The sequence below is a fragment of the Thermobia domestica genome, chromosome 3, assembly GCF_964235325.1.
Source record: "Thermobia domestica chromosome 3, izTheDome1.hap1.1, whole genome shotgun sequence".
NCBI lineage: Eukaryota > Metazoa > Arthropoda > Insecta > Zygentoma > Lepismatidae > Thermobia > Thermobia domestica.
In genome coordinates this window covers 203547078-203572445 of record NC_137456.1, presented here as the reverse complement: position 1 = coordinate 203572445, position 25368 = coordinate 203547078, and the positions used below count along the sequence as shown (strand labels likewise).

The following is a 25368-nucleotide window of genomic DNA, read 5'->3' as shown; positions in this document are numbered from 1 at the left end:
ACTTCACCGAAGAAAATTCTAAAAAAAAATATTCCAGAGGAAATGTCTTTAGAATAAGATGACACGAGAATGGCAGTTAGACTAGGAAAGAAAGAAAGAAGGCACGTTACAGCAAAAATAAGATTACTATCAGGCGAAGAAGTAGTATTTAAATTATATTTTCCGGGTTTTACCAATATTTCCGAACAAAAGATTTTTTTTCTAATGGGTTCAAAATTTCCGGAAATTTTATATACTAGGACAATACGTATCTCTATAAAAGATATATTTGATTTTAACATACTGGTATTAACTAAAATGATTCTGGGCCTGTTATTTAACACTTCCCTGTCATAACTTTAGAAGATTACTTAAGATAATTTAAATGCGTCTATATTAATTAATCTAACTAGGATTATATTTTAGAATCTTTTGTAGCCATAATTTCATTCTATCACGGTGCTAACTTTAAAACAGTGGCACAAATATATTTGTTGCCACAAAATTTCCCCATTCTAACACAAGAAACATAACTACTCAATGATGTTAACTGTAAACTAGCAAATATAAATTAGCTTTCATCTTAAAAGCATAATGTAGTAAAATATTTGAAAATTTCAATTTTTCCCAATTTTCTGTCTTTTTCCATACTCGGGAAAAAACTAAAAAACTGTTTTTTTTATCCAAAATTTCCGGTTTTTTTTCCAGGCCTTTACAACACTACTCAGGACATTAAAAGAAAACATACCTGCACTTTATGTAGTAACCTAAACAGATGATCTTAAGTAAATCGTTGAGATATTAATTCCCGTGTGGCCACCAGTGCTATGTCATAAGTAGCATCTTCCGGGACTAATTATAGATTAAACGAAGAATGTTCGAATCTCAAATATGCCGCTCTAAAAACGCCGTGTGGCAGTACCACGCCATCAGCCATGTGCAGAGGTGTAGAGAGGTTCTTTTCCACGTTGTGCATTCATGCTACTCGACAGTACTCCGAACTGGACCAGATACTGTGTTGCTACATAATCACCTAGAACGTTTTACGTGATTTCCCCTAATTATTTTGAGCAGTATATCTATCTATCTATCTATCTATCTATCTATCTATCTATCTATCTATCTATCTATCTATCTATCTATCTATCTATCTATAGGATGTAACAAAAAGGCACGGCAAAATTTCATGGCTGGATTCCTTATGGGTAGACAAACAAAAAAGTTCATATCACCATATGTCGGGAAATGCATCGTTAGAGAGTTACGGCCATTGAGTCACCTGATGGTGTGAACTAGTCACATTCTGTTCGCTCCTTAATGTGACTCAATTTAAACTTCAATAACTCAGCCCCTAATTAAGCTAACAGGATAACTTTAATAGCAATGGGTTTCTGAAGAATGAAGCTTTCCGCCAATATGCATTTTATGAGTGTACCCAAGGAGGAAGGAATGCCAACCCCAAACTTCTGTTAGTGCTCTCAACGGGTCGGGTCGGGTCGGGTTGAAGACCGACCCGACCCGACCCGTGATCCGATCCGATTGACCTGACCCGACAACCCGACTCGAGCTGACCCGATTGACCCGAGCTGACCCGATTCGACAACCCGACCCGAGTAGCCTGACCCGACAACCCGACCCGAGCTGACCCGATTCGACAACCCGACCCGAATAGCCTAACCCGACCCGAGCTGACCCCACTGACCCGACCCGACCCGATCCGTATCCCGACCCGTTTGAGAGCACTATGGTCACGACACTGGGTGAACGCCAAAATGCACTCCCATTGGGAATTAAACCCGGACCACGTGTACCGAAGTCTTACACATTAACCAAGCGGGATCAAGCGGGGGATTTGTATATGCATCTTAATGAATATTTGGCACTTTTGAGGTTTGGTTAGTTCTTTTTATAACTGATACCAGTGTCCGACGTGGGAGAAATTGATTTTTTTCTTGCTTTAGTTCTGTGACGAAATTTTTATTCAAGGTCAGTGTTCTCACCTGCTCGGACGGCAGGGGGTCTTCTCGGAAGGTAGTAGCAAGAGTCTCTTGGCGGAGACAAAAGGAAATCGTTTAACTACAATGACAAGGGTTGAGGAAACAGGAGAACACCTGTGATTTTTTCCAACCCTTCAACTTTCATTCCAAAATAGGTTCTTATGATTCCGAGACCCGCGACACTTTGATTTTTCTTTCTCGGTAATTAAAACGTATTTTACAGTATATATAGTTGCAAGTAAGAAGATACATAATATGAATTTTGTAATTTAAAATTTAAAAATACAGTATGATAATTAATTATAAAGTACTAATTTTATTTCATCAATTTCAGCCCAACAAATGAAATTCAAACAATTCGCACCCTGGGTCTTGGTCATCAATACTGCGTCTTATTCTTTGTCTTGCAGTCAAGTCTTGGTCCTGCATTTCGTACTTTTGGTGGTCTTTCATGCTATACAAGAGCCAAGAATGCTTGCCTCATCGGTACAAATGAAGACCAAGTGTGATTTTGATTATGGTCTCTCATCCTATACGGAAAGCAAGAAAATATGCTCATCGCTACTTGGTGATCACCAAAACAAGGCCAAGAGCAAGATTACTATGCACTTCGTCTTGCATATCCAATCTTTATCTTATTCTTGTATCGATGTTCTTGAGCTTGGTGAAATAAAATGAAATATTCATTTTAAGGTCCCTCGATTCTGCACCGAGGCTAAGGAATATGGTGACCATGAGAAATGAATGCAATGGTGGAATGAAGAAAGTGGAAGGAAACAGGAGAACCTCGAGAAAACCCACTACACGGCGTTGCTCCACCACAAAGCCCACTTAGCGCAAGCTGGGATCGAACCATGGACGCCATGCACCAGAGATGAATTCTCTACAACTGAGCTACCGCGGCCCTGCTTCGGCTTGGTCGTCCATATCCAATCTTTCTTTTGGCCTTGCTTAAACAACTTATAGTTTTGTTCTAAATCCAGACTCCATATTGGCGTAGATATTAATATTACAGTCGATTGGTAAAATCAATCTTCTACATTTAAAAATTAAAGTACACACAAGCACAAAAATAAGCATTTACCATAAAAACACTAGCTGCAAGTGTTTAAAATAGATTTATGGTTTCTATAAAATCAATTGAAAGTTGCTATTTTTAATTAGGCAGCTAGTGAAAAACAGCAGCTTTCGACTCCAGCCGAGTTTAAGCTCAACCTAAACTCAGTTGACCAAAGTGAACTGACCCGACTGACCCGACCCGAGCTGACTCGAACCGACAACCCAACCCGAGCTGACACGACCCGACAACCCGACCCGAGTAGCCTGATCCGACAACCCGACCCGAGTTGACCCGACCCGACCCGTAACTTGACTTGAGCTGACCCGACTGACCCGACCCGACAACCCGACCCGTTTGAGAGCACTACTCCTGATGGAAAAAACAAAAAACACGTAAATACCCTCCCCGTCCGCCGTAGTACACCCCACATACATAAAATACATATCGGCGGAAAGCGTCGTTCTTCAGGAATACGTAGATACGTCTTCCTAGCTTAAATAGGGGCTGAGTTACTCAGGTTTAAGTTGAGTCACATTAAGGAGCGACCAGAATGTGCCTATTTTACACCGTCAGGCGGCTGAATGGTCGTAACTCTGTGACGATGCATTTCATACAAACTTTTTTGCTTATCTACCCATAAGGAATATATATATATTAGGGTGCATCAAACCCCCACAATTTTGAAAAACTAACCGGGGGAAACTAACTAGTGTCAAAAAGTATTGAAATAATTGAAATGCGAGTTTGATAAATAAAAACGTTTTTGCAAGGATTACACAAATTCTCTCATTTCTAAGAATATATTAAAATAAAGTAGTTAAAATATAATATATATTACAAGTATCAGAGACTCGAAGTGTGTTAAAAAATTGAAATGCAAATTTCATAAGCAAAAGCATTGAAAGGATTACACATTTTTTTTTTTATTTTAACAATATATTTTAAAAATTATATCTCATTTACCGTTAAGTAATCTAAACTGTCTCACAATGATATTTCACAACTAACATGTGGCATCTAGTATTTCAGTGGTCATTTGCGCAAACTTGGACTGTCTTTCCTATTCTGTTCAACCACTTGCAGAATGTTTTGGAAATGGTCCTCTTGTTTTGCTGAAGAAAGAAAATCCGCAGTCAGCTTGATTCCACGTTCTGCACACTCGTTGATAACATTCATGACATTTATATTGAGAAGTGAGTTTTGAAATAAGAATTTTCTGGCCAGCCTGCAACTTCGTCACCGAGGAAGTCATCTTCGAGTTTCAAGGTATGAAATGTAAACCAGGATAGTAGTCTGGTCCAACCAGATCGGTTAGAGATGTAGTATTGGTAATTTGTTCAGGAAACCGAGGTTTTCCAAATCCTGTTCCGTAGCATTCATTTGGATTTGGTAGGGGAGCAGTAGGTTTCACAGCTAAGAGTCTACTGGCAAGAGAACATTTCTGTTCGAAGGGCAGCGCGCTACTGAAAAGACTCAGAGGAACCGTCTCTGATGTTAAATACCACAAGCGTCGTTGAAATGCACGTAGCACTCTTAGAAATGAATGAACTTGTACAGAAGTAGATTTTGATAGTGCTTCAAATCGTTCCATGGAGCATTAACTGCAGAGTTGCATGTCATCCACCACACATTCTACACATGGGTAACAAATATGACAAAGTCTGTAAACTGTCGTTGAGAAATGATGGCATCGTGAGGTAATGTCTGAATATGTTTCTCCAATAAAAACATTTTAATACTATAGATCAATTTAGCCATCCATCTCGCTCTGTGAACAATACCCGGTCGTTTGAATTTAACTGGAGTCCCAGATATTTCTCCGTCGAGGAATGTGGTACAAAGTTCAATGGACTCGAGGTAGTCATTTCTCAGAATTGTGTTTTGCACTGAATTATTTTCATTTTGTTTTAAATTATATTGAGAAATTTAAAAAAAAAATCATTTTGTAAATTTTTATGTACAGTTTGTTCACTTTTGTTAGACGGAGTTGGATCAAATCGTAAGAGAGGGTGTTCACTGATATGAGATAATTCGTCATAGTGCTCACGAAATTTTGTGAAAAGGGAAATATAAGGGGACTTAGTGATTTCAATTTTCAAGTCCTTAAACATTTGCCCAACTATAATTTCACCTATAAGGTGGCGACAAGGTGACCACAGAAGAGCTCGATTTAGCTATTCCTGTAACATCACGCAAGCAGCAGTAACATGGCCGGTGTTTGATGCAGTAAGTACGCCAGAAAATTTACTTGGGGGTGTGTTCAAAATAAAAGAGGGGGTGTGCTCTCAGAATAGTGATATCATTTTAAAACAAACTCAAACAAGAAAACAGTATATTTTGTTACGCAACTATTGCAATACTACTACTACTACTACTACTACTACTACTACTACTACTACTACTACTAATAATAATAATAATAATAATAATAATAATAATAATAATATCAACTCTTCGCAGTGGTAGGTTCAATAAAGTAAGTTCACACATTTAAGCATTAATTATTATTATGAAACTAAGTAATACAGTGAATCCCCTAAAAACGGACATCGGTGGAACATAATTATTTGTCCGTAAATGAGAGGTGTCCCTAAAAGGAAGGATTCTCTCTCATAACACCACACCATACATATTTATGGAATAGAAGAATAAGAGTTCGTCCTCTTATGAAGATGTCCACTATTGAGAGATGCCCGTTAAGAGAGGTTTCACTGTATTAGGAATTAACCTCCACTATTTTACCCAGTAATTACATGTGAATTGATTACATACAAATTATTATAATTATTTTGCAAAATTCTGCTATTATGTCAATTTATTCACCTTCAGCAAGTTTTAGTGGGTGATTTTTTTTTTCAAAATATTAATTGGGAAAAAATTCCCTCGTCCCATGCTGAAATCACATACGTTTAGTAATTTGTACTGTACATAGCTCCAATTTCATTATTTTAATATTCTAACCCTGTTGTTAACGTTAATTGTTGTAATATTAATTGATCTCTTAATCTCCGTTCCTGCCCCTTCCTCGCTACGTTATGGCTCTGAATATCTTTCATAAGAAAATTATTCATTGATTTAGTTGTTTTCCAGAAATCCAGTTCTTCAATTTACAAATATTTCGTATTTTTCCGTTTTGTCTTCTTTAATATACCCTAATTTTAATAATCCCAGGACTCATAGTAGTCTGGTCTCTTGTAAATAGTTGAAAAGTGACCAAAAATGGCCAAAAGCACACTTAAAAGTGACCAAAATCTCATCATGCCCCTTTTTTCCTTTGTCGGTTTCTCCATCACCTCTCTCTTTGTTGTTTTGTTTCTTCTTTACTTCTTCTTTTTGAGCTTCCTCCTTTCTTAGGTTTTGAAAGTAAGCTTTGTAGTTACGGTAAGCAGACGTAGCACATGTAAAAAGCTTCTGAGTAAGTGGAACCAGTTCTGGCCTATTTCCGAATTTCTTCATCCCAGACATTATATTTAACTTCGCATTAAGAGTTCTCAAAAACGTGAAATATTCAAATTCATCACCTACTCTAAAGGAAAACATACAAGAAGCATAACACAAGACGAACATGATGAACCACACGGACACACACACGGAACGTTGAACGAAGCGTTAACTATTATGAGCGAAAATTAAAAGATTATTATGATAGAAGAAAGAATAGACACAGAAGGGTTCTCAACCCCACCTTGAGAGCTTAAGCATCCACCAACTATCCACTGTGCTTTAGAAAGAATAAAAGCTGAAATGAGAATAAAGCTGACTGTTTTACATGTGGCAGCAAGTACTGAAGCTTTCAGAAGAGTAATGAGTAAAAAGTTTCTGCCTTTTTCCATTTGTTTTTATATTTTTCTTAGAAAACTGCCAATGCAAAACATAAATTACACGAAAAAGTCACTTTACCTCTCAAAAAAAGTAACTTTTAGTGACCAACTTTGAAAAAAAGTAAATTTTAGTTTAAAAAGTGACTCGCTATGAGCCCTGTTCCACTCAATGAATTTACGTGAATAAAAATATACTTTACAAAAAATTAAGCTAGCGCCAAATGCGTTCCTGCATAACACTAGACTCAGTCTAAAATATACATAATTCTTATTTCGATCGATCTCTTCATTTCTAAAAACGTTTTGACTACACCCTTGTACGTCCGTCCGTTGATACACCACTTTCAGAGCAGGCTCGAACCAGCCACAGAGCTTTGGGGGGGGGGGGGTCATGAATATGTTAGAAGAGGCCAAATCATTAAAAATTCTCTTACAAATATCTAAATTGTGCGTTTTGTATTGAGATCTGGAGTGGACATGAAAAATTTAGGGAGGGCCAGGCTCTCCCTAGCCCCCTCTGGTTGAGAGCCTGATGCAGAGCAGCACTTACCAACTGAATCTGGTGTAGGCTTATTACTATATTGTCACATTTTTCCTTCTTAAAGAGGAGGTAGGTGAATGACCGCTCAAGACGTTGCTAATTTCAGTCATCTGCATCTGTACATCAATCTCTTTTCTCGGAAACGACCGCGGAGGGTAGGTATGAGCAGGTCTCTTTCGTCAATTATTTCGATCGAAACACCGTCCGAAACAATGTCATGTGGTTCTCGAAGCCGTACATGGGAACGAGGTCGCTTCGCATTTTGAAGTGAAATAAATAAATAAATAAGAATATTGCCTTCTTTCCTAAACGCTAAACCGTTTTTAACTTGATGTAATAAATAACCTATATGATACTGATTGATACTATTGGATTTGGAAGAGTATTCCTTTTCCATCCAGGGGTGTGTGTAAAGAAATTTGGAGGGGTGTTAGGGGGGTGTTAGGGGGGTGTAGATTACTCCCTGGTTTGATGCCTCAGTGTCAAATGTCATGTTTACTATCTTCTCTTCACAGTGCCATGACTTCAACAGATCCACTGTAAGTTCGGCAATAATAACCCCAGTATTCATACCAATCACAGATTTGTAAACAGGTGTGCCCAGTAGCTTTAGTCCATTCTTGTTTCCCACCACGACTGTAAGACGTTCTTCTTTCACGTACTTATTGGGCAAAGATGACATTAACTTCTGAGCTCACTCAGGTGGCAAGCTCTGAAGGAGTCAAGTTTTCCATTAAAGATCCTGATATCTGTTGACTAACCTTTCGTCGGGTCCTATCTGCACTGGAGTACGACGTAGTGAATTTTGATGTATCTCCACCTGCTTCCTTTATCAACGCTTTGGTATAAATAGCCTGTTGTGCAGGCGACATTTTCAAGCGAGTTGCCAAAGCTAGTATGTTTGGTCGTTGGATAATATCAAGTGGGACAAAAACACTTGTTCCAGTACGCACTGAACGATGATTAATGGAGCTTGCTGCTGAATTGGTGACAGAAGGATTTGTAGCTACTACAGTATAGTCTGGCTCACTCTTGGTTGGTTCCTCATCTTAATCTTAATTTTAAAATCTTAATAGTGCAAATACTAAGAGAAGAATATCTTACCCTTATGTTGTTTTTATTCAATATTCACGATACAAGCTACGTGGCGCCATCTGTTGAGCAACTTATCAGATAACTATCCTGTTTCATATAAGTTTATGCCTTTGGTGGACTTCCTAAACATGCTTTGATTTTTATTAAAAAAATTTCTGGGCTGTATTAGGCCCCAAATGGAATATTTCTAGCCCAGGGACCATAGGCGTGCGCAACGTGGGTGCCTTGGCACCCCCATTAGACAAACCTTTTTTATGTAGAATTATTACAAACTGAGAAGAGATTACGTGTAAATTATTTCCCGTCTGCATGTGTGCCGTGCGTCGCCGACAATGACGCTATCTTTTCTTAGGGGAAAGGGGGGGGGGGGAAGGAGGACATTCCATATGGTGGTACTTTAGATCTGGCACCCACATTCTCAATGCCCTGCGCACGCTAGTGCCAGTGGCAAGTCAGAGGCAAAGAAAATAGGCTACGTTTCAACATACTGGAAAGGGAGTAGAAGATAATTGGATGTGTTAAGAATGAAGAAAGAAAAAAAAGAAGAGAAAGAGGAAAGCCGAGATGATATGATGGAAAGAAGAGGAGTAGTTTATAAGATAAAATGTGGTGATTGTAATAGCTTTTATGTAGGTGAAATGGGGAAAAACTAAAAGAACCATTAAAGCAACATCAAGATGATGTTAGATTGGAAAGAGAAAGAAATGCCATTTTTTTAAACATGTAAGGGACACGGTGCACAATATTAATTGGTGCAAAAGTGAAGTGTTAGCAAAGGAACAAAGGACGTTAATATGAAAGTGGAAGAAAGACAGGTTCATTGAAAAAGAGAAAAGCTGTATTATGAATTGCAGTACAGGACTTAAAATTGACGACCAGTGGGGTGAGTTATTGGCAGTGGCGAAGGATGATAGTTTCAAGAGGGTAGGCCCAATGTTCTTCTACTACTACTACTACAACAACAACTATTACTACTACTACTACTACTACTAATAATAATAATAGTAAAATGAAACAGATTAGATATAAATATTTTACTACAGAAATACAAGAAAACGAATTCACATAAATTTAATGCAATTGTAGTTCATCGATAGCACTTATTCGATCCGGATCTCAATTTTCATAATGAAATTGACGTATGGTACTCATAGTTGATTTTAATTCGTCATAATGCAATTTAATTGTTTTAATTGGCGTGATCGGGTGGGGAAGATTGACTATCACATTATCTGCGCTTCACAAGACACTTATGCTGTTTAGTCTACATGTACTGAAACAAACTCTGCTTGTAAAATTTTGTTTTTAATTATATTGTTTAAAACACATGACAAGCATTCAATCAAGATATTTTGTGTGACTTAATTCCCCTTTATAAACAGAATCAGACTTCAATAGTTTTTATACGCTGCTCCTTATTTCAACAACTACAAATATATAGTACCAATGCAAGCAGAACTCTCTTGCCCTCTGTTTGTTCTATTTTCAACACAAGCGTTGGTCTTCGTTCCTTAATAACATTAATTTTCAAAAGACCACTGACATAGAAGATTCTTTAATAGGAATTATATTGCGTATATTCATATTCTCCACTTACTGGCATTTTCTCTTATTCACTTTTGCAAATGTAAGAAAAATATCACTCACAATATCTTAAAAACACACACTCTTTCTAATGGACTCAATGAGTCTGTTATTGTACAGGTTTGCGCCAACGCATCGAAATAAAGGGGCATTAGTTTGCGATAATAGGCGTAGCGCCTTTAGAATAGCTTGTTCCAGCTTTTGCGTTGCGTTCGAGTTCGCAAAATTAATAAAGTTGAAACGGAATGGAGCCCATGTTATCTTGCTCTTTATTTGTTTGATATATCGTATCGAAATCGAAGGTCTCCAGAGAACGAAAGTCGATAAGCGCTGAGGCCGGTCTCCTTCGCAGGTTATTACCAACACGTTCTCTCACGGGATTTTCTGAGTAGCTTGGCAGTAGTTCTACTGCCGCCTAATGGGGCGTTTACACTTAGTCGATTTAGTCGCACGACTAAATCGACTCGCTGCATTTGCCACTAAATCGAAGCAACTAGGCCGAATCAGATTGATGGATGTGTTCAATTATTTCAACCACAGAAAATAGAACGTCTTTTAATTCAGTTGCCAGTCGATTAGTCGCCTTCGATCAACAATCGATTAAGTTCAAGTCCCGTTTACACGGTCGATTAAGTTGAAAGTGACGTCAATTCAACTGAATCGAACGCAAATCGACTAAGTGTAAACGCCCCATAAGACACTGCTCGGTGAGCCTCCCAGCAGTGGTGCAAACTACGATTTCTTTATCGAACATTTTGTTTCGACTTAGAAAATACAATGCATTCTGTGCAAGGAAAATGAATTAATTATAAATTATAATTCCTGAAAGTAAATGGGTAGGCCGGGCCTCAGGGCATCTTACCACCCTTCGCCACTGGTTATTGGAAAGTCTTAATTTGTAGCTGCTTAGTTTACACTGGACCAGGGAGGATCTTGGTGTTTAGTTTCAATTTGATCAACTTCTATTATGATTGGATAATTCTTTAGGATTTAGGATTTAGATTTCTGGGCTTTCAGCATCTAAGGCCATTTAGCCCTTCACGTTTGAGGGATGACATCCCTCGGCGAGCACACAATCCGGGGAAAGGGAAGGAAGAAAGGATGGGGGAAGGAAGGAAGCGGCCTGGGACCTATAAGTTAGGTACCACCCCGGCATTTGCCTGGTGTGAATGAGGAAAACCCAGGAAAACCTCATTCAGGGTGGCTGGCCTGAAAAAGCGTCGACCGAGTGCCCCCACCGGGAATCGAACCCGGGACTGCTCGCACCAAGGATAATTCTTTATTGAACAACCAATCAGCGTTTAGAATTTTCCGTGTTTTCTGTTATATATGTCTGTTAAAAGAATTTAAAAATTCTTAACAATGAATATATATATATATATATATATATATATATATATATATATATATATATATATATATAGATAGATAGATAGATAGATAGATAGATAGATAGATAGATAGACAGATAGATAGATAGATAGATAGATGCATTTTCATTTATTTTCGATAGTGTCTGAAGAAAGATAGGTTAGATATCCGAAACTGTCACAATTATTATTTTATTATTTTATAATAAAACGTTGTTTTGCTCAGCATTTGTATTTTAGTGTAAGTTCACATTTTATTTAAATATTAACTTACATCTAAGGAAGTAGATTTTGAGAAGAAACTTGCACAGAACGCCATAATGCGTTGTTGCCAAATTTGTATGTTTGCTGTGATACTCACAATAAGAAAATTCCTGGATTCTAGCGTTGCAGTTCGAAAAGCGGAACTTAGCAATGAATTGCGATACGGGTCGAAAATTAATTTCTCCAGTAAGTATCCAAGCAGAATTCCATGATTACTTCCTTTATTATCTGGCATCAGTAAACACTCGACACTATCTGGCAACGCCGCACTATTCAAGCAGCGTTTAGCATAGCACCAAAAACACCTAGTGATCCATCTTAATACAACTAAATTTCAAGACAGGTCCCAGTTGTTAAAACAATTTAATTTAAACACAGGTCAGTGATCCCAGCGTGGCTATCACTCTAACATGTTATTTTAACGTCAAAGGTCTAATGTTACGGTGTTACCGATTTAACGCAGAGACAGTGTTGAACAAAATGAAAATAATAGCACGGCAGTGTTACAGAACTAGATGAATGAATGGAGAAACATGGAGATAGGAAGAGGGCCACGGTGTTCTTTCAATACATACTCTGTGCTATTAATAAAACTTCAGCCGGCATGGTGAATCCAAGCCATTGAGTATTAATAATACAGTTATTAATACCGATAACTGTATTATTTGGCAGTGATCAATGAAACTTTTCATTCGATAAGAACAAGTACTACGGATATCAGAGCCGTTTTAAAATCCTTTGTATTAGACAGATACAGATTACTGTAATTTTAGTGTGCATATTGCTTTACATGAATATCATAAACAAGTAATTGACGTTGAAAATTTGTATTTATTATGTTTTTGGTTAGGGATGCGCACGAGTCGAGTCGAGTCGAGATTTAAGTCTGTCTCGACTCGACTCAGTTTTTGTCTGGACAGGATAAGGATGGAGTCATACTTATAGACTATCTCCCCAAGGGTCAAATATTTAATGCGGAACCTCTGCATTACTCACAAAACTAAAACAAAAATTCAAAGTGCAACTCCACGGAAAATGAAAAGGAAGAATTATGTTCCTTCAGGAGAATGCACTTGTTCTTCAAGCACTGCAAACGTAACTGACATTGTATGATCTAGGATTTCAATGTCTAGATAATCCTCCTTATTCCAGAGATGTAGCTCCGTATTTTCCAAACTCAAATAACACTTGAAAGGACGCCATTTCAGATCTCGTAGCAAGGGTAGTGCTATGAACAGTGATGCGAGGAAGTCTCCAGATTTTTTAAAATTGGTCTGCAAAAAGGAGCACTGTACAAGGAAGTGTATTGAACCTCAGGGGGAGTATGTAGAATAACCAAAATTTCATCATTCCACCACCACATGCACTCCTTCTGAGTTGGACTACGAATTTTTCAGCAACTTCTCGTACATTTCCACTCACGTCTGTGCTTTGAACACAATGACTAAGGGAGCAGCAAAACATACCAATTTCTAATTAAAGATCAGCACTCTGAGAATACATTTTATTGGGAACTAATCAATTTAATTCCATACATTTATTATTATTATCATTTGTAGTAAGGGAAAGTACAACTCTTTTCGTTTCTTCCAAAAATTAAACTCTGGTACTCGCAAATTAAGCTGTTATAAACCCATCCTATGAATACTGAATGTCGAGAATAATGTTTGAAATCTATGGATATTAAAATTTGATAATGAAATTGGTGATGATACTGATATAAAATATTATATGTAGATTATAGGAGTCTTAAGGAGTTTTAAGATTGTAGGAGTCTGGGAGGGCAGTCACAAGGGCAGGAGTAGCCACCAGGAGGCACTTGCTCCCCTTGCTCCCCTTTGGAGTCGCCACTGGTATACCTCCAAAAATGTGTAACTCCGCGTCAGTCGAGCTGGCGGATGGTAGCAATCAATGATTTTGCAGCACACTGTTGCCAAATCTCTGGTAAAAAAAAAAGAAAAACAGTTTTCAGCGGGCTGATGTTGCATGTAGCAAAGGTATGCGTCTCACTGTTATAGCAACACAAAGTATGACATTAATAATATCATCATAGTCTTATTAATAATACTATTTTCTGTTACGAATGTGGTATGAACAATATATATTGTTTGGTTTGGAGGTTCATGAGACTTATAACCACATTTAGATCCATGCAAGTATCGAAGTGAGGACCGCTCAAACGGAAGGTCAATGTTCTACGATTTTATTTATAGTATATTTTTATTTTTTACCGAGACAAAGAAATTCTCGCACATGGAAACTATTACATGTTCCGCATTAATTCATGAAGTATAAATACAGAGTACACGAAGCCCTAGTGATAGTGAGCATGGCAGTACCCAGGATATTTTGAGGGTGAAAGATGGCAGACCATACTCAGGACTAGTATTGTAAAATTACCGGAAATTTTGAACCGGCTAGTAAAAAACCGTTTTTCCGGTTTCTTTCCGGAAAAATTGGGAAAATAACAAAAATCTTTGTATTAGGTTAGTTTTACTAGTAATTGAACCGTTTTTCTTATACATATATATATATATATATATATATATATATATATATATATATATATATATATATATATATATAAGAAGCATTCGAAAATAACACTTGTAATTATTTGCGAAAATTAATAGTCTGCACTCATTTCCTTTATGTGCCTTTTAGACGTTTACTCCTGGTTGTGCATTAATTACAGAAATTTTACAATTGTATACACATCTACTATCATGAAGCGTTTTAGTAACAACAAATAGGGCTCTTGAATGAAACTGAGTTCTTAATGTGCTTTTTGATCTGGCGAAATTTTGTTAATTTTAACCAAATTTCTTCTTAAAAGAAAGAGCAGTAGACAAATTTCACTAATACTCATGCACTAAGACATAGGCCTATAATTACTATTATTTAATATTCAAAATACATGTACAATATTTTGTATGTAAACAAATACCTGTTTCCTAATGCAACAAATTACACTGGTCGGCAAAATAAAACTTTTTTTTTTTTGCTCCAACGAACGAAAATAGGTGATTCCTATAGGTTTCGAGCTCCTGAGTTCGAATTCGTAACCCGTTTTTCTCCAGGACGTACCAGTTTTCAGGGAGGAGGGGGTGTTTCAATATCCGCCCAAAGATGCTATTCTCCACGTTATAATTTACATCAATATAAATTATGCAGATAAAATTGCATAAAAAGTTAAACACTTACGTGTCACTTGGTTTTCCTACTCCTCTTGTAATTACTACAGGGTGTCTCGCGTGTCACATTCCAACAGAAGTCTGCCAACATATTCACACTCCATTTACCACTGTAGCGCCTCTCCATGGTAGTTATTTGCTGGTGAAAACTTTCCCCGTGTTCGCCAGAGACTTCCCCAAAGCTGTACATTTCAGGGAAGAAGTTCAGGTGGCAATGCAGGAAGTGCAACTTTAGGGACATATTACATCCCATGTTACGAAATGAAGTAATTAACCTGCCCACAATGTCTTTGTAATCAGGTGACTTATGATTCCCTAGAAAGTTACTGCACACTTCTCAAAAGGCCTCCCAAGCCTCACTTTCCACTTCATTAAGCTTAGAAGAAAATGTAGTATCCTTAAAAACGTCTCTGATTTGAGGTCCCGTAAAAACACCTTCTTTCACCTTGGTCTCGTTGAGTCTTGGGAATAGTTTTCTGAGATGATTAAATGCTTCACCATCCCGGTTCAGGGCCTTGACGAAGACCTTCATGAGCCCTAATTTGATATGAAGGGGTGGTAAGAATATTTTCTCCGGATCCACAAGACGTTCATTAGCCACGTTCATCTCCCCTGGGACCATTTGCTTCCTTGGCGGCCATTTTGTAATGGTGTACTGATCTTTGGCTCGACTATCCCAATGACACAAGAAGCAACAGTGCTTTGTGTAACCTCCTTCTAAACCGGTGAGGATGGCAGTAACCTTAAGGTCAGCGCATACAGACCACTGGAACTGTTCGTACTTTATTTTCTGCAATAGGTTTCGCATGTTCTCATATGTTTCTTTCATATGCACAGTATGAGCAATAGGGATGGCTGGCTTTTCATTGCCATTGTGTAGTAACACTGCCTTGAGACTTATCCTAGAGGAATCTACGAATAGCCTCCAATCTTCAGTGTTGTAGTTCCACTTCAGTAGTCCAATAAGCGATGGAATGTCACTGCAATACACCAAATCACCATCCTTTGTAAAATTAGGAACTTCTCCTATACATCGATTTAGTAGATTATATTGTTGAAGTCGTGATGCAAGCAACAAGGCCTTAGACTTGGGAAGGTCTCTGATAAGATTATTCAGCTCCTCCTGACTTATCACATGTGGTTCATTAGTGTCAGACACTGGAGCGTAATTGGGATCTGACTGTATACTCGAAGATTGTGCAACATCCTCACAAGCAGCAGGTTCTTCATCCGATGAAACACTGCACAGGGTGTATGAGTCTGGTGGTACTGGTACAGGCAGACAGACATCATGTTTCACAGGTCTCCTCGCGGAATCCAAGTTAGGATACTGTATTTTATGCTTCATGTTTTTTGAGAAACCTTTTATAATAGTCAGGCAGAAGTAACAGTCTGAAACATGATCACGGGGCTCGCGCCGAACCATAGGTACGGCGAACGGCATCGATTTATGTGTACCTTTCAACCATCCTGTGAGAGTACGCGCACACAAGTTACAACTTTGTTTCGGAGCCCAAATGCGATCCTGGTCGCCGATTTTACACCCGAAGTACAGATGGTAGGCTGTCTTCAGGAACGGTGACAATGGCCTACTTTGTCCCTTGAAAATCACTTCCCCACATATGTAGCAGAATGAATCTGTCGAATTGTTGCAAGTTCTCGGAATGTTCGTTTAACACAAACATCAATATTTCACGCAGAAATATTTTTCACCTACGGTATACACAGATACAGCGTAACACGACCTTCTAACACGAAGATCAACTCGAACTGAAATATTTGTTTCACTGTCAACGTTGTGTATGTCTTGGCGCTTTTTTTCAACAATCTGTCTATCGTCTAGACAAAAGGGAGTCGACGAATGATCGCAAGTTGATTACGACACCTTTCTCCGTCAATAACGCCTAGGTTTTAGTGTATGCAGTGTGGAACGACAAAAATCTTTGCAACCCAAGGGGAGGTGGTACGTTTCCTGAGGGTCGTGAGCTAGAAAAAAGAATGTTCCTGGGATATAGCCTACTAACGGTTCTTGGATTAAGATTAAAAAAAATAGAATTATGCACTTCAAACACGGAAAACACATATTAAATACGAAAAATAGATTTTTCTGTCAATTATGGAAACAGCACCCCGCCCCCCAAAAAAAACCTTACGTGCTGGAACTTTCTCGATAAGATATTCGTAATCAGCGTCTCGAAATCTATCCGGTACACTCTTTCACCCTCGTGGGAGGATTTTCATGCCGACCAGTGTTATTTACATATATAAAATGACAGTGAATATATTTGTAACTTAACAACTCTTGAACCACCAAATAACTCTCGATAAAAATTTTCAACATAGATGAGGTTCGGGCTTGGGATGGATTTTACCATTTCACTTTGAAAGTGCAACTTGGAAGAAAGAAATGTGGATATATATTGAAAATTACCGACCTTAGTGTCGAACTCATAGTTTTCGGAGTTGCTGAGATGAACAGTGACATTTCGGATGAAGCTTAAATTCAAATTCAGCATTGCAACTTCGGGGAAGGAGAGGGAGATACATAAAATGATAAAAAATGACCGATATTAGTGTCAAATGAATAGTTTTCGTTGTTGCTGAAATGAACAGTAACACTTCTGATGCTGTTTAAATAAAAATTCAGGCCCGCAACTTAGGGGAGGGAGAAGAAGAGATATATAAAAATGATCGAAAATAGTCTATATCAGTGTTGAATCCATAATTTTCGGGGTCACTGAGGTGAACAGTGACACCTTAAATGGAGTTTAAATCCAAATATATCCCCACAAACTGGGGGAGGAGGGAGATATATAAAAATGATACAAAATGATCGATATTAGTGCGAATCCATAGTTTTTAGGGCCGCTGAGATGAACAGTGACATTTCCGATGCAGTTTAAATCTAAGTTCAACGCCGAAACTTTATGGACGGGGAAGGGGGTGAAATATAAAAAATGATTGAAAATGACTGATATTAGTGTCAAATTCAAAGTTTTCGGGGTCGCTGAGATGAACAGTGACACTTCTAATGCCGTTTAAATCCAATTTCCGTGATCTAGGAACGGGGAGAGGGGAGATATACAAATGACCCAAATGACCAATATTAGTGTCGAATCCTTTGTTTTGGGGGTTGCTGTGATAAACAGTAACACTCCCGATGTCTCTTAAATCCAAATGTAGGCCCGCATCTTGGATAACTGTATTATTGGGCAGTGCTCAATGAAACTTTTCATTTGATAAGAACAAGTACTACGGATATCAGAGCCGTTTAAAAATCCTTTGTATTAGACAGATACAGATTACTGCAATTTTAGCGTGCATATTACTTTACATGGATATCATAAACAAGGAATTGACGTTGAGAATTTGTATTTATTATGTTTTTGGTTAGGGATGCGCACAAGTCGAGATTTAAGTCTGTCTCGACTCGTCTCGAGAAAATGTTGTCACGACTCGGAAATATATTTTTGTCTCGACTCGAGTTTCGACTCGACCGTTTCTGTCTCGACTCGACTCAAATTCGAGACGAGACGTCTCGAAATTCGAGTCGAGACAAAATATACGAGTTTAAAAATATACGCACACATCAGCCAGAACATTATGACTACCTACCTAATTGTCAGTATGTCCACCTTTGGTACAGATAACAATGGTGACGCGTCTTAGCATGGACGCAATGATCCTTGAAAGGTTACTGGAGAGAGTTGGCACCGCATGCGTATACACAGGTCACCTAATTCCCGTAAATTCTGGGAAGGGGAGCGATGCCAACTCACGTCACGTTCAATTACATCCCATCTGTTTTCGATTGGGGTCAGATCCAGCGAGTTGAGCGGCCAGTACATCACTTGGAACTTGCCCTGTGTTCCTCGAACCACTCCATCACAATCCTGGCCTTGTGATATGGTGCATTATCTTTTCGAAATATGCCACTACCGTTGGGAAACATCGTCGTCATGAAGGGGTGTACGTAGTCTGCAAGCAGTGTGCGATATGTCTCGGCCGTCATGGTGCCTTGCTCGAGCTCCACTAAACACATGAATGCTCACGTGAATGTTCCCCAGAGCATAATTAAACCGCCGCCAGCTTGTCTCTGTCCTGCAGTACAGGTGTCAAGGAGCTGTACCCTTGGAACACGACGGATTCACTCCCTCCCATTGTCAGGATGAAGAAGGTATCGGGACTCGTCAGACAATGCAACGTTCTGCCACTGTGGCAAGGTTTAGTGACGATGGTCATATGTTCATTTAAGTCGTAGTTGCCGATGTCGTGGTGTTAACATTCGCACATGGATGGGACGTGGGCTTCAGAGGCCTATCGTTAGGGGTGTTCAGACACACTTGTACTTTGCCCAGTAATAAAGTCTGATGTTAGTTCTGCCACAGTTCGCTGCCTGTCCTGTTTTACCAGTCTGTCCAGCCTATGACTTCCGACATCTGTAATGAGGTGGGGGCGCCCAACCCCTCGACGTTTGGACGTCGTTTCCCGTTGGTTTCGCCACTTGTTGAAGACACTCACCACAGCACTCCTCGAACACCCGACAAGTACTGCGGTTTCCGAATTTCTCCTGCCGAGTCTCCGGGTCATCACAAGCTGCCCTCGGTCAAACTCAGATAAATCGCGTATTATTCTTCACACGGCCAGCACTCTTACTAATACTACATACCGTACGTGTGACTGACTGGCAGGCATTCATCGGCAGGTGATACAGATATCGCCTGGACGGGTTTATATCGATAGTAGGTAGGTAGTCATAATGTTCTGGCTGATCAGTACATAATAAAAAAATTTAAAATGTAGGAAATTTTCGACATTCTGATTAACTTGCAGGAAATTTCACAAGTTATGACAAGAAGCAACTGACTTGGACAAGACAACGGTTAGTTGATGAGGCAATCATTTTTTCTGGTTTTTGAGGTGTGAGCTTTAACCATGCTTTGTGAAATTTTGATGTTTAGTGCTCATCAGTAGCGCTTCCATTTTTTTCTAATTGTTCCAGTTCATGATAATTAACAATACATTGCGCAGTTCGAATACATGTTCACGTTTTCATTCAATCCAACTCAAGTTGCTTCAGATACTATATAGCTGTATTTGTTTACGAAGAATTAATTGCGTATTAAAAATACAACCCAACAAAAAAATTCTGCGTGCTCATCTGCTCAGTATTCAAGGTTTTAATTACAACCTGAATTGTTAAAATGCGAACGTAAGTTGCATTAGATATCTAAGCAGTTCCTATGGATAATTCAAGCACATGCTAATTAAGGTCTTTCTAGCAAGCACTTCTGCTGTTCATAAACCTTACGCATTCGAATAGGAAAGAAAAGATAGAAAGAAAGAAGTAAAAATGGTAATTTTGCAACCGTGACTCACTCGGGCTCATGCTCTCTATGCTCAATGGAGCTTGCGTTCGCTAATCTCAATGAGGATCACACTAGTCAGGATTCTCACTAATTCGAGCTTGGGCTTCTTGATATTCATTATGAAATTCTCTTTAGCTCGATCTCGTAATGCCACACGTCTTTTCCTGTTTTTACATTTGTCTCACCATTTTCGATATATAGGGGTGACCGTGGACTTTTCAATTAAGTTTTTGCCTTCATTTTACAACAGCTTTCAAACGATGTACTACTTAACCCCCCTTGCCATTTAAAATTTTTGAGTTGGACCCCGTCTGGGACCCTGCGGGGAATCTTGGGGCAAACATTTTTACCCCCAAAAAAAGTGTGGCCTTGAAAATGATGGGATACGTGTTCACCGAGTTTTCCATTTACCCAACCGTTTCCTAAGAAATTACTCGGTTCAAACTATTCTACCAGGTAATTTTTTGTAGCTTTTACATTACAAACCAGTTGAGAATGCTTCAAGAGCATTGCCAGAACGAACTTAAAAAGAATGGAGATATGGAGCGGGAAGGATAACTGTCATTGTATCTAGATGTAAAAGTAAATCTTTTTATCCGCACCCTCTTCTTTTTCTCTCAAATATTAGCAAAATATCATCTCTCTATGACACACAGTTCTCGAGATATGGCTGCTTAAATATCTAGAAATTCGAACTTTTTTGGCCAATATCTGGGGAACGGTGGTCAGTTGGCCAGTAGACAGTTAATCAATGGCCACCGGTTACTGTTTGGTACCAAAATATTTACCATCCTCTTAGGTATTGATCAACACTAATATGATCTCTCTATGACTTACGGTTCCCGAGATATGGGTCCTTACATTTCTGGAAATCGGCAATTTTTTGGCCAATATCTTGGGAACGGTAAGAGTGACGCGAAAACTTTAATTACTTTCTCTAATAGTTTTTGATGCTCTATCGAATGCAGTGTTCAAAATTGAAAAAGTCGCAAATAACAGACAGACGGACAGTCAGACACACACCCAGAGAACTCAGTAACGAACTTTTTAAGTTCGTTAAATATGCTGTAATTCATGATATCCCACCCGGTGTCACGTATAACTTCGGGATTCGTCTAGTTATAACATATCAAATGCGAACACAATTGTCTCGTTCGGATCTCAGTGGAGCCACTCCCTTGTCAGTAAGCAACTGTCTTGTTCAATTAACAAGTTGCAGTATCTCGAATTGTTTTCTTGGTAGATATTTCTGGTAAACACGATAGTTTATTGTAATACACGGTAATTATAGTCTAAGATACACGATAACGAAAATATGGCATTATAGACTAACATAATAATATGCAAATGTTACACTGGAAAATAAAATCTTTGGAAAATCGCAAAGAGCAACCTGACATTCATGTTCACAGTCATACCTCATTATTTAATTTTAATGATTACTTCATTATTTAATTCTGTGAAACTGTTAGAATTAATTATAGACTGTGTAGAAACGCTTTCAAAATGAATTAAAATTATAAATGACAAGTAAAAGGTGCCTTGCTGAGCGTACCTTGTAGGTGCCCCCTCAAGTCTGCTCCCCTGCACCGCGAGGTCTGTGGGCCCTTTATCACCGCCACTGGCTAATATGAATATGAAACAGATGTCAGGCAAGGACAACTAGCGGTGCAGGGGAGCGAAGCGGGAAGGATAACTTTCCCCGCTCAGTAACTTAAATTGTACGAAAATTTCCAAAGGAGGTTCATTGATCTGAGTACCGTATCTTGCCCACTTTGTCCAAGAGTGGGATGGTTTGTTTCTAACTTTTCTACCGAAAAGCATTTGTATGGAATGGTGCTTCGGAGACAATAAAATAAAGAAAATATCCTAGGCAGAGAGAGAGGGCAGGGAGGAGGGAGTGTACCAATTATTCCTTCCTCTAAACTTTCCTTCGCCTTCTACAAGAGATTGGCCGTGCATTTTTTTTTAATCCATTTTCTGCCTAGTCCTTCTAGAAAGCAAGGAAGGGCTGGGGGATGTGGGAAAAAAACCTGTAGGATTTCAGAACAAGTTTATCTCTTGTTTGTCTCGGTTGCTAACAATATTGTTTCTCCATAAACTAGGCATTCCTCATGCTCCCATACAAAAAGCCATTCTGTTATATTTAATTTTGTGCATGCTATAAGCATATATCTTAAATAAAAACATAGAATATGCTGAATATGCTCTTAAGCACAAATATATGCATTAACCTTTGAAATATGCATTTATATGCACTATAAATCTTCTAATTCGACTTGTATTATTGTTGTTAGAAACCCCTACCAAGTCTAACAGAGATGCATTCATATAAGCAAATAAAATATGCATTTGCATAAAAATCCGATGCCTACTCATTACCAGCCTTGTAAGTAGCATGGAAACACAGTGCAGAGCATGCATCACTGTCTGTGGTAATCACAGAACCTTGTAAGAACCACTTAGTACCTTCTGTAATTTCTGAGGAGACATCATGAATCGCAGTGGTTTCAGCGTTGACTGAATAAAAGTGTCATTTTTTCTACTCATGTGTTTCTTTGTATCGCTTCCTGTATCATACTTTCTATATATGATTCAAGTTCCACCAATCTATGCCACTTCGGGCATACGAAACTTACTTTCGCAAGTGACATAGCACGCGGAATTTACTTTTGTCCTAAGAGTTGCACAACAGTGTATACCTAGGTACATATACTAGCATAAGTGTCCGAGTTACGTGAGGAAGAATAAAGTTTAATGAATAAAATCCCAGAAATTTCAGTGTTATACGAAATAACTTCTTTCCTCCTTTAAAAACGGGAAAGCTGGAATAGGCCTACTGTTTGCTCATTCTTATTGAGGAGCGTTTAACCCTTTAGGGAAACGGGGTTTTTGGGGTATTTTTTAGACTTTCAGTCAAGCAGCTACTGCATCGTCACTATTTATCCTAGGATCATGGTTCATACCTCATTCTCTTCAGAATGGAGCTGGCTTTCAAATGGTACCACTTGTATGCTCATACCATATACCAGGAGAGGGAAAAGTGATGTCAAAGGGAAAACTTCGTAGGAATTTTTTTTCACACTTTGGGCCCCTCTGGAACGGCCCTGTGTGAACGTAAAGATCTCAAAACAATCTGATAAATAGTACTTGGTAGACTAAATTACTATAGACTGCCAATTGTCATTCAGAGAATTTATGATGTTCACTTTATTGCAATGGTTTTATACAAACTAGATAATCAATTATTATTATTATTATTATTATTATTATTATTATTATTATTATTATTATTATTATTATTATTATTATATTTGAAGTACAATCAAATATCACGACATTAATTATTAGTTTTAATTAACTGAATTGAGCTGAAAATTAAATCTTGATCTCGAAAGATTAACTATTAAATTTATGCGTTCTGTACCTTCTTACAGTAATAGGCCTGAATGCTGGAATTGGTTTCAAGGCTATTCCTGAGTGAATACTTTTTTCAAAATAATATTAAAAATTATATAAAAATTTTCGAGACATTCGAGTCGAGTCAAGAATTTTATGAGCAGTCTCGACTCGACTCATGTCTCGACTCGAAAATTCGAGTCGAGAAATACGTTTCTCTCGACTCGTCTCGAATTTTACAAAGTCTGTCTCGACTCGAATTCGAGTTGAGTCGAGTCGAGATTCGAGACATGTCTCTACTCATGCGCATCCCTATTTTTGGTTATAAGCAAAGCTTTACGCGGTATATTTGACATTTATACCAAGTAACCCCATAACATGATATTATATCTTCGTAATCTTTCACAAAAGTAGTGAATTTTCTGATAAAATGTATATGAGCAGTAGTGCTACTATCTATTTTTCATGTTCTTAAATTTTTTCTGGGTGTATTTCAGCCCATAAAGACTCTTCAAAATAAGGTTAAGTCAAAAATATTTGACGAGTTTGATTACTTTGCTGATCATTTCCCGATACTATTCTGTCATTCAGAAAGCGTGGTTAGTAAATCGGAACATTAAAGTTCACTATGTTCCGAAAGTTCACATCTTTCCCTTTTAACCACTTAGAAATAATCTATGCAACACTTTTCATTCTTCATGTCAGTTTAATAAAAAAGAAACTGTTTTTATAAACATAGCTGCATTGTTATTTGACAGCTGTCGACAAAATAACAACAATAGCAACAATAAAATGACTCCATACTACCAGTTGCCATGTCATGTAGTAGATTTAACCATTACCATTTTAACACTAGGGTAACACAGAGCCATTGTGTTGAATAATACAACTATTTTTCACTATGTAGAAGATTTCATTAAAACCAAGAACATGTTTGTAGAATTGCTAACACATATTCTTGTGAGATCTCAAGACGCCAGTCACAATATGGTATTTTTGGCCATGAACACAAGACCTACAATCAACGTCTCTAAACCCCATCGCACCACAACTATTTTTCGCACACCTACACTGGAATTCGCCCCACTTATGTTTGCAGTAGTTTTAGCTTATCCCCCCTCTCAATGCACAAAAATAGCCTTCATCATGAAACAAAACTTGTCAAGGGAACTGTGAATTCCTGTTGCACTGATTCAGAATCTATTGAGCAAACTGTGGACACCTGTCAGGGATCCATCTTGAGATATTGTTGTAACTGAATTTTATATGCGTGTCCTTTGTTGGTTTCACAAATAGTACAGTGGTTCTCAACCTTTTTTGACTGACGACATGCTTTACTGAACGTCCAAGATTTCGCGACACACTTCTTGGAATTTTTTTATTATAAATAATAATAATAATAATAATAATAATAATAATAATAATAATAATAATAATAATAATAATAATAATAATAATAATAATATCCATTATAATGGTGAAATCAATTAGTTTTTATAATGACTCTGTATAGCACTGGGTATTATTGCTACTGCTGAAGGTGTTGACTGATACAGTTTGTCTCGATTTTAACTAATCCTTATTAAATTCTTCGTGATTTTTAAATTCTAAAGTTTCGCTACAAACCTTAGAGCACTTCGTAACACACCAGTGCGTCGCGATACAACAGTTGAGAACCACTGCACTAATACACCG

General features: G+C 38.1%; 1 protein-coding gene across 1 annotated transcript in view; it reads right to left on the bottom strand.

Annotated features, from left to right (window-relative positions):
* Positions 1–25368, bottom strand: part of LOC145680926 (monocarboxylate transporter 12-like) — a 215241-nt gene that overhangs the window by 29399 nt on the left and 160474 nt on the right. The window lies entirely within an intron of this gene.